The sequence below is a fragment of the Cupressus sempervirens genome, chromosome 9 (assembly GCF_028749045.1).
Source record: "Cupressus sempervirens isolate cs-2001-9-10 chromosome 9, ASM2874904v1, whole genome shotgun sequence".
NCBI lineage: Eukaryota > Viridiplantae > Streptophyta > Pinopsida > Cupressales > Cupressaceae > Cupressus > Cupressus sempervirens.
Window position 1 is genome coordinate 147,353,805 of NC_143126.1, and position 8,428 is coordinate 147,362,232.

Consider the following 8,428-nt stretch of genomic DNA (forward strand, 5'->3'; position numbering starts at 1 on the left):
ATGACCCAATTTAATGTCATTAGAGGGGTCACTACACCTTTTCCATGTGGAGAGATCCGAGATTATCAATTGGGGTTGATTGGCATAAATATCTTCCAGTTCAATATTTAATATTTCTCTTCTGAGAGCTTCATAGGTGTAGTTTTTCCTCCTAATTTGAGGATCCTCTAGATAAGTTCTTCCTTTTGAGCTATAAAGGTTTTATCAACTCTGTTAGCATAGAAAACTTGGACTAATTCATCAGTGAGCTGATCAAGATTCAGCTTTTCTGATTTTGCTATGTTTGGTTCAACATTTGGTGGATCTAAGAAGCTTTCCTTATTCAAAAATTCTTGAAGCTCTTTAACTGGTAGCTTGTCTGCTTATTCCCTGTCTCTATCCTTATAATGGTGCCAGTTAATAGGTGTGAATGGCGAACTACTTGTTGCAGTTGGAGTTTCCCAAAACTTGTTATTCTTGACAGGAGTATCCAGATTGCTATCAACCAACCAGGGCTGATTAGGTTCCGGTGAGACTGCTTCCTTTTGGGATTCTTTCTCTTTGTTTACCTTACATGAAGTAAACAACATAAGATTCTCAAGCTCCTCTAATTGTCCTCCTTGAATATCTTCTAAAATATCTACTTGCTAGGGACAAGAGATCACTTTTAGATTATTATCTTCACATGTCTAATGTAATTTGTCTTCTAAACCTTTCTCATTAGATATCTCCTCTGATTTCTTTTGGATGGGTGAATCAATCCTAGGAGATTCCTCCCTATTATCCATAAGTCCCTATCTATGAGTTATTTGAACTTTCATGTCTCTACTCTTGCTTCTTTTACTTTACTTTTCATTCTTTCTTTGTTTCTTGTTGTCTACAATGATGCTCTGCAACCTGAGTCTACTAGATGTGTCGGTGCATTTATCCTTGTCTCTTTTAACAATCTCTTGATAGGATTTTCCACTAGTTTCTAGAAGGTTCTTAGCTGGATGAGTATACTTCTCTTCCTTGTTTGCTAATCTCTCTGAATTGCCTTGGTGGTGCCTTGCCTTTTGCCTTGTCTTGTGATCTTCCTTGATTGGCATTGGTTTAGAACAATCTGAACCAATTCTTGTGAAGCATTCCTTTGGAATTTGATTTTCTTGAAGCATCTTGAGATGTCTACTTGTAATTAGAAGAAGGGACTTGCTAAGATCTGATGTTTTGAACATCATGTTCAAGGATTGTCTTCTTTCATCATCAAGTCTAACAATATCCGATATTCTACCCTCATACTTGAGAAATTCTAAATCATATTTGGATCTATTTGTCATGAGTTTTAAATGTTTGTTATTGGATTCATTCATTTGACCACTAATTAGAAGTTTAACATTATTGCTTTTTTCAAATGCCACATCCAATCTAATGAGATTTCCTAAAGATCTACCAATCCTTTTTAAGATATTAATGTGCTTTAATTCTGGAGGTAATGAATAAACTACAAACCATGAAGGAATTGAAAAATCTAAAACACTTTCATTACAGTTAGGTATCCAATCAAAGAAATAAACATCATGACCTTTAAACATGTAGTCAGAAGCCTTAAGAAAATATTTTTTAACTTATTCATCATAGCAATGAAGATAAAGAATTCTATTAGAATTTAGAAATACATACCTGGGCACTACAAAACTCTTTAAGCTAGTCGATCAGTCTATGCAAATCAATAATAAGGCCATTCCAATAGGTGAAAAGGTCTACCTCTTGACATTCTTCCCATTGCTCTTTGTTGACTCGAGCGCTGATGATAAGAACCGTGTCTTCAGGTGCTCTTAAGGGATGATGGGGTGATTAGAGGAGCCTAGGGTTTAGATGATGAATTTTTCTTACTCTATGATGTAGGGGGATGTAGGTAGGGGATGAAAGTGAAGAGGGGTAGATCAATGAATGAGATGGAATATCTAGTTGTTGGAATTGAGTGAAACACTCGTGCCTTAAGCATGGAGGAATCTAGTTAAACCTAGCGTACTTAGTCAAGTTGAACACTTCGGTCTGTTTGTCTAAGCTTGAAATCGAGAAAATTTGGTATGGCATTTCTCAATTAGATCTTGCTGTCGTGTTCTCCTCCTTCTCCATTTGTAGATGTGCCAACAGAGCTTAGTAATTCGAGGTATTGACCCTCTCTATGCTGAGGAAGCCATAATCGCTCTCCTTGCTTTCGATTCGATGTGTGTGTGGAGCTTTTCCAGATAGTTTGGATGTCTAGGGGTGTCGCAGAGAGTGTTTCCTTGTGTTGATCCTAGGGAATGGTTTAGAATGTCTCGCTTGATTTTTGTGATTCACATATTTTGTATTTTTCTTTTTGCTCACCATTTTCCTCATTGAGCATTTAGATATAACATCAAGGATATAATACGCATTGATTGGAAAGAAAATTTTAGTCTTTTTAAATCAAATATAATCATGAATCTGTTATATGATTGAACAATCTCTTTTTATATTATAATATTTTTAGATGTTCTACAATATTTGTCACATATATGAATTCATTATGCATATATGATTTTAATTTCATTTTAACTAAGTTCTTTAATATTTATATATATGTACTTTGATAATTATATTACATTTACACATCTTGCATGTAATAATGCAAGTTTCTCTTTTTAATTTAGAAAATGTAATATTTAGAATAATAAATAAATAATAAATTAATTTTAACTTTTAAAAATATTATTTTGTGAGTGCATTGATTTAAATTATAATGTTATTTATTTATTTATTTCAACTTCATTTAAAAGTATTATCAAAATTATATTAATATATAAATTTTACAAATAATTACAAATTTAATAAATAGCTATAAATTATAGATTTATACATAACAAAATACAATTAAAATATATATTAAATTGAATTAGTTAAATTATTTATTAAATTCAATGGGCCCTTGGTCTATTGGTGAAGTTGAATGGCTCACAAAGAGCCCACTAGGGATGAAGTCTTGCTGAGTGCAAGGCTCTGACACCATAAGGGATGAGGCCAAGATCGTGCCTCGGGTGATTTTTCTAGTGTGCATGCCCCTCAGTCCTTGGCTCTAAGTTGAAGACATTTTAGGCACATGTGGCCCTGTATTAGGTTCCTAAATCTTCAAGTGGAGGCCTTCATTGGTTGGTAGCTCATAGGCCTCATGCCTCCTTGGGTTGTATAGAGTTGAGACCTGCGAGGCAACCCAAGGAGGCACGAGGTGTGCAAGCAACCAACTAATTAAGGCCTCCACTTGAAGATTTAGGAACCTGATATGGGCCCACATGTGCCTAGACCCTCTTCAACTTAGATACTCTCTCTCTCTCTCTCTCTCTCTCTCATATTTAAATTATATTAATTTATTTTCAACATTGTCTATTTTAAAAATTAAACTAAAACTTTATTAATTTCTTCATATAATAAATAATATGCTAAAAAATTAACATAAAATAGTATTAATAAATAAATTCTTTTAATATATCAATTTTTTTTTTTCTAAAATGAAAAATAAAGATAAGTTATTAGCCGATAGGCTTTCAGTTGAGCGATAGCCCACCGGGAATTCCTCACACTACTACTTGCATCGCTGCTTGCTCTTTGAGTTTTCCTACCACCACCAGGATGTCCATGTTGGAGTTGTGGTTGTAGCTATGTTGACAGATAGCTATTTGCAACAAGGATGGAGGGTCCACAGGTGTCACCACAGACCTTCAAATTGCAAACGGATGGAGGCCACAAGTCTGCTGTTAGGGAATCACCAGCTCTACAGATATGGCATAAACATTCGATTTGTACATGGATGAAGGCCACGGGTCTACGGTTAGGATAGATGCTAGATTGTGTGAGCTTATACACTGAGTCATCACCTCTGCAGATATTTTGTATGCACGGCTAGGGCCTACTATAAATTTAGTGAATGTTGTTGCTATGGTAAGGGGTCGTATGTTTGCTAGGGATTGAGTGTGATTTTTAGAAGATCTTGTAGATCCTGAAAATGAGGGTTTGTGCTTTGGATTTATCATATTATGCCCCTTTTTTATGCTCAATTGTTTTCATTTTTTCGCTTTGGGGTTTTTGTTTGTGTAAATATTTTGGGTATTCTTTCAAAAACATATCATTTCTTGTCTCATGCATGCCAGTAGTCTAAGTTTGTGTGAGGGAGTCACTGTTTTGTCATATAGGGTTGTAGTGCAAGTCCTCACGCTAATGAAAATTTGTTCGTGTGGAGCACTACCATCTTGGGTTTTGATGAGACTCCATGGGAAGGTGAAGCTGGTTTTTGTTCGAAAATTATTTTATTTTTTAATGGTTTTGTTCATCAATGGTTTTTTCTTTTTTCACTTGGATCTGATTTTGTGTATTGGGCTCAAGTGGAATTTTTGGCCTGCGATTGATTTTTGGGGAAAACTATCCAGAGAAGCCTCCTTGTGTGAGATTTACATCAGATGTGTTTCATCCCAATGGTAAGTATTGTTGTTGTTTCGGATTTATACGGTCAATATAATATTTCTTTGGAAACTTAAATCTCTGCAACAAGTGTTGTGGATCTATTAATTTGATTAGGATGGAGTGATTTTTGTGGTAAATATAGTTGAAAGAGTTTGCAATTGGCTGAAATCTCGTAGGGTTTTCCCTGTCCTTAATATTTTTATTTTAATCTCATCCAGAAAGAACATTAGTTATTTAAATTCCAATAGTAGTTAGATCAAATATCATCTGTAGTCTGATGTTATGGATCATGCAACATATGTAATAGTAAAACTATATATAAATATGCTTAATTAACAAGATGTAGGCTATGTTGAAGTGAATTCTATGCTTCTAATTCTCAATCAAAAAAATATAGCAGGAGTAAACTTCACTAACTTATAAAATTGCTTTCATATCCATCCAATATATCATGATGGAACACTTTTAATGGACATCATTCAGGATGCCTAGTCTCCTTGCCATAACGTTTGTACAATATTGACATCTATTCAAGTGAGATCTTGAGATTTATTTTAAGAATATCTTGTTGCTACCATTTTCGATAGAGTTTCCTTAATGTTTGTGATCTATTCTATTTTATAGTCTCTGCTTATGGATCCAAACCCTACAAGTCCCACTAATCTAGAAGTTGCTCAATTGTATCAGATTGATATGCAAGCTTACAACAGGTACTTATCTTGGAAGATGATTGTTTTATTTTACTAAATATCACTCATTTGGCCTGACTGTTAATGCTTGTTTTCAGACTGATGATGAGTTTTTAGTTTTTATATATTACATCCTAAATTTGTGATTATAGGAGAGTGAGGCAATGTGCTCAGAAATCTATTAAATCTACATGATGATTAGTAGAGTCAACAAATGACTCCATGCAAGTTGATTGATGTATTTTTCTAAGTAGAAATTTGCAGTGAATGATGTGAAGGTTTCTATTACCTTCCTAATGTGTATAGTTGTTATTACAATAGTAATAGAACTCAGCTATTACCTCTTCCAAAAAACTATTCAGTTTTTCCAAGATGCTCAATTCTCTGTGCACTAGAATTAATTTTCATATAAAGATAAATCACCATACTTCAAAATATTTTGGGTCAATCTTCCATTTGTCTATTACGTTTCTTCTTGCTTAGAAGAATGGTATCTGCCAGTAATATTGAACATTTTAATTTATGAAAATAATAGTGATCATTGAAAAGGATTGATTTGTTATAATCTAAAAACATTTGTTTTAGTAAGTAATGTTTGTTAGTGGGCGACTTTATAACTCGGAAGTTGCTCTTGAATGAAGGCCTGACATAAAGCTTATGTTCACTGCTTACTTTTAAGGTAGATCATTGGTGCTAATGAATCAATTTTTTCGTCTAAAAGGTAATCATGAAACAAGATGATCATGAATGAAGGTTAATTTTGAATGTTCTTTGGTTTGCTACCATTTTTGAATTCATTTATCCAAAACTTGGTTAAAACTAACACACATAATAGAATATATATTTTTTGAGATCATTGAAAATTTATTCTTCAAGATAATCAAAAGTAAATTTATTGCTTGCCTTGCTAACAAATGTTACTTTGCAACGCCAAAGCTCTTATAGGACTACTGCTATAGATCATTACTGATGCCTTTCTTTGTTCTATACTTTTAGGGGCCACGAGAAGAATCTTTTCATCACTGAAAGAAAACTGAACATGTTGGCAGGCAGAAAGTAAAAGCGATAACAAGTTTACAGTTATTCCCGGAGTAATGCCCACTTTCATGATCCCTGCCTACATAGCCGACCAAGGTAACATGCCTTGAACTTATGAACAAAGTGTGTGAGCTGTAGTACTAAATATGAGAATCTATCCCATCGGTTAATCTCCATTTTTTCCCTTGATTCCAATACTTTCAAGTGTCATTTCCATAATTAGTTTCAATATTTCCAACACCACTTTTTCGCTTGATTCCAATACTTTCAAGTGTCATTTCCTTAATTAGTTTCAATATTTCCAACTCTTTCAGTAAGATGGTGTGTACCCTAATGTGTTTGCTGCATTCTCAGGTGCCACCACAAAAATGTCAAGAATCTGATACCCTGATGTGTTTGCTACATTTTCAGGTGCTGCCACAAAAATATGTTTATGACTAAAATGGACCGAAGCAATATGGGAAACATATTCTGACTTGAGTTTTGAATAACTATTATTGTTCATCACAACTAAAAGGCTCATTGGTGGTTTTGGATGAACTTGTTGATGAAAAAAGGAAAGAAGCAGAGTATTTTGAGGTAATGAAACTGATCAAGGCAGTGTAGATCATAATTCTCCCATGGCAGGCAGCTCACCATCACACTTTTTTGGAAGCCATAATTTCCCAACTGTAGCTAGACTTTTCGTTTATATATACTGACATCTTGCAAGAGAAACCATCACTTTTTTGAAGATGTTGTTTCAGTTTTATACTTTCATATGCAAGTGTGTTGGTTTCAACTGGCTGACTTCTGATCTTTTGTTATAAACTCTGAAAATCGTGCACATTTCCTCCATCTTGTTGACCGGTCGTTAATTTACCTATAGAAACTACTCAATCCTATAAAGGACTACCTGCACCCAACTTTTCTTTGAATAAGTTTTGTTCCTCTTTTATTCTGCAATATAAAAGCATGATTTCTTAGCTAATGACTGGTACATAATTTCAGGTTATTTTAATTTTATTTTAGGCATGGGTTGGAAGATCTGTGTGATAGAGCATGCGAAATATAGGTAAGTGAAATAACTTAAGAATTACTATTGTTGTTTGGTGCTTCATTGTTAATGTACAATGTACATTTAAATTAAAGATGAGTAGGTCCTATGGAAGCAGTATGGAAAGTTTTCAGTTTAAGTTTTAGGTGACATGATATGGTATCAATGCCATGTTGTCTCATATATTTTCTTGCCTTGCAGAGAACCATCACGCACCTGTAGATTAATGTTCAGGTAGTGATGAGTTGTGAAGATAAGTGTTGTGGACCATACAATTTTTAAAATTCTTGTAATACTTTAGCTTGCATATAGAAATGTAATTGTAGTTTTCAAAATAACAAAATGAATTATAGCTTATGCACAAAAATGCCTTTTTTGCCAAGGTTTCAAATAGGTGGATAGATTTCAATAACGTATCTTAAATGACCTATCTGGTTCTTATATAAATCATAATTAGAGGCTTACATAGATAGAATGGTCACCCATATGAGCTCAACACAATCACCCATACAACCTTATGACTTACTATCAAAAGTGGCCAAAATGTCGTCCTTCATTCATTCAAATACAAGATCAGATTTGAACATCTGGGTTTGATGAAATTCAAAAATTGGTTTGCCCAAACTCTTCATGACTTAAACTAATGCTCTATTGTCACCTCCACTCATTACAACTTATGCACAAAAATGCCTTTGTTGCCAAGGTTTCAAATAGGTAGACAGATTTCAGCAACATATGTTAAATGACCTATCTAGTTCTTACATAAATCATAATTAGAGGCTTACATAGATAGAATGGTCACCCACATAGGCTCAACACAACCACCCATACAGCCTTATGACTTACTATCAAAAGTGGCCAAAATGTTGTCCTCAATTCATTCAAATACAAGATCAAAATGTTTTCCTTAATTCATTCAAATACAAAATCAGATCTGACCATCCAGGTTCGATGAAATTCAAAAATTGGTTTGCCCTCTGTATCAAACTCTTCACGACTTAAACTAATGCTCTGTTGTCACCTCCACTCCACATTACAATAGCAACGCCTATCGGTTGTACCCTTGGACCCTGTCGAGGTACAAGCGCTAGTTTTTAAATTGTAAATAAAAAAATTCTCATCCAATAGTTTTCTTCTTTAAAAATGGAAGTCTTACATGTTTAAAGTATATAAAATAAAATTGTTAGGTGTTGAAAAAATATTCAAAAACTCATACATGAATACCTCT

At 33.9% G+C, this 8,428-nt stretch overlaps 1 long non-coding RNA gene across 1 annotated transcript; it reads left to right on the top strand.

The window, feature by feature from the left end:
• The first annotated feature begins 3,976 nt into the window (after positions 1-3,976).
• LOC149537944 (uncharacterized) lies at positions 3,977-7,134 on the top strand. The gene is made up of 4 exons (XR_016356507.1): positions 3,977-4,254; positions 4,360-4,451; positions 6,123-6,260; positions 6,576-7,134. It is a non-coding gene; the product is annotated as an uncharacterized LOC149537944 (long non-coding RNA).
• The last annotated feature ends 1,294 nt before the right edge of the window (positions 7,135-8,428 follow it).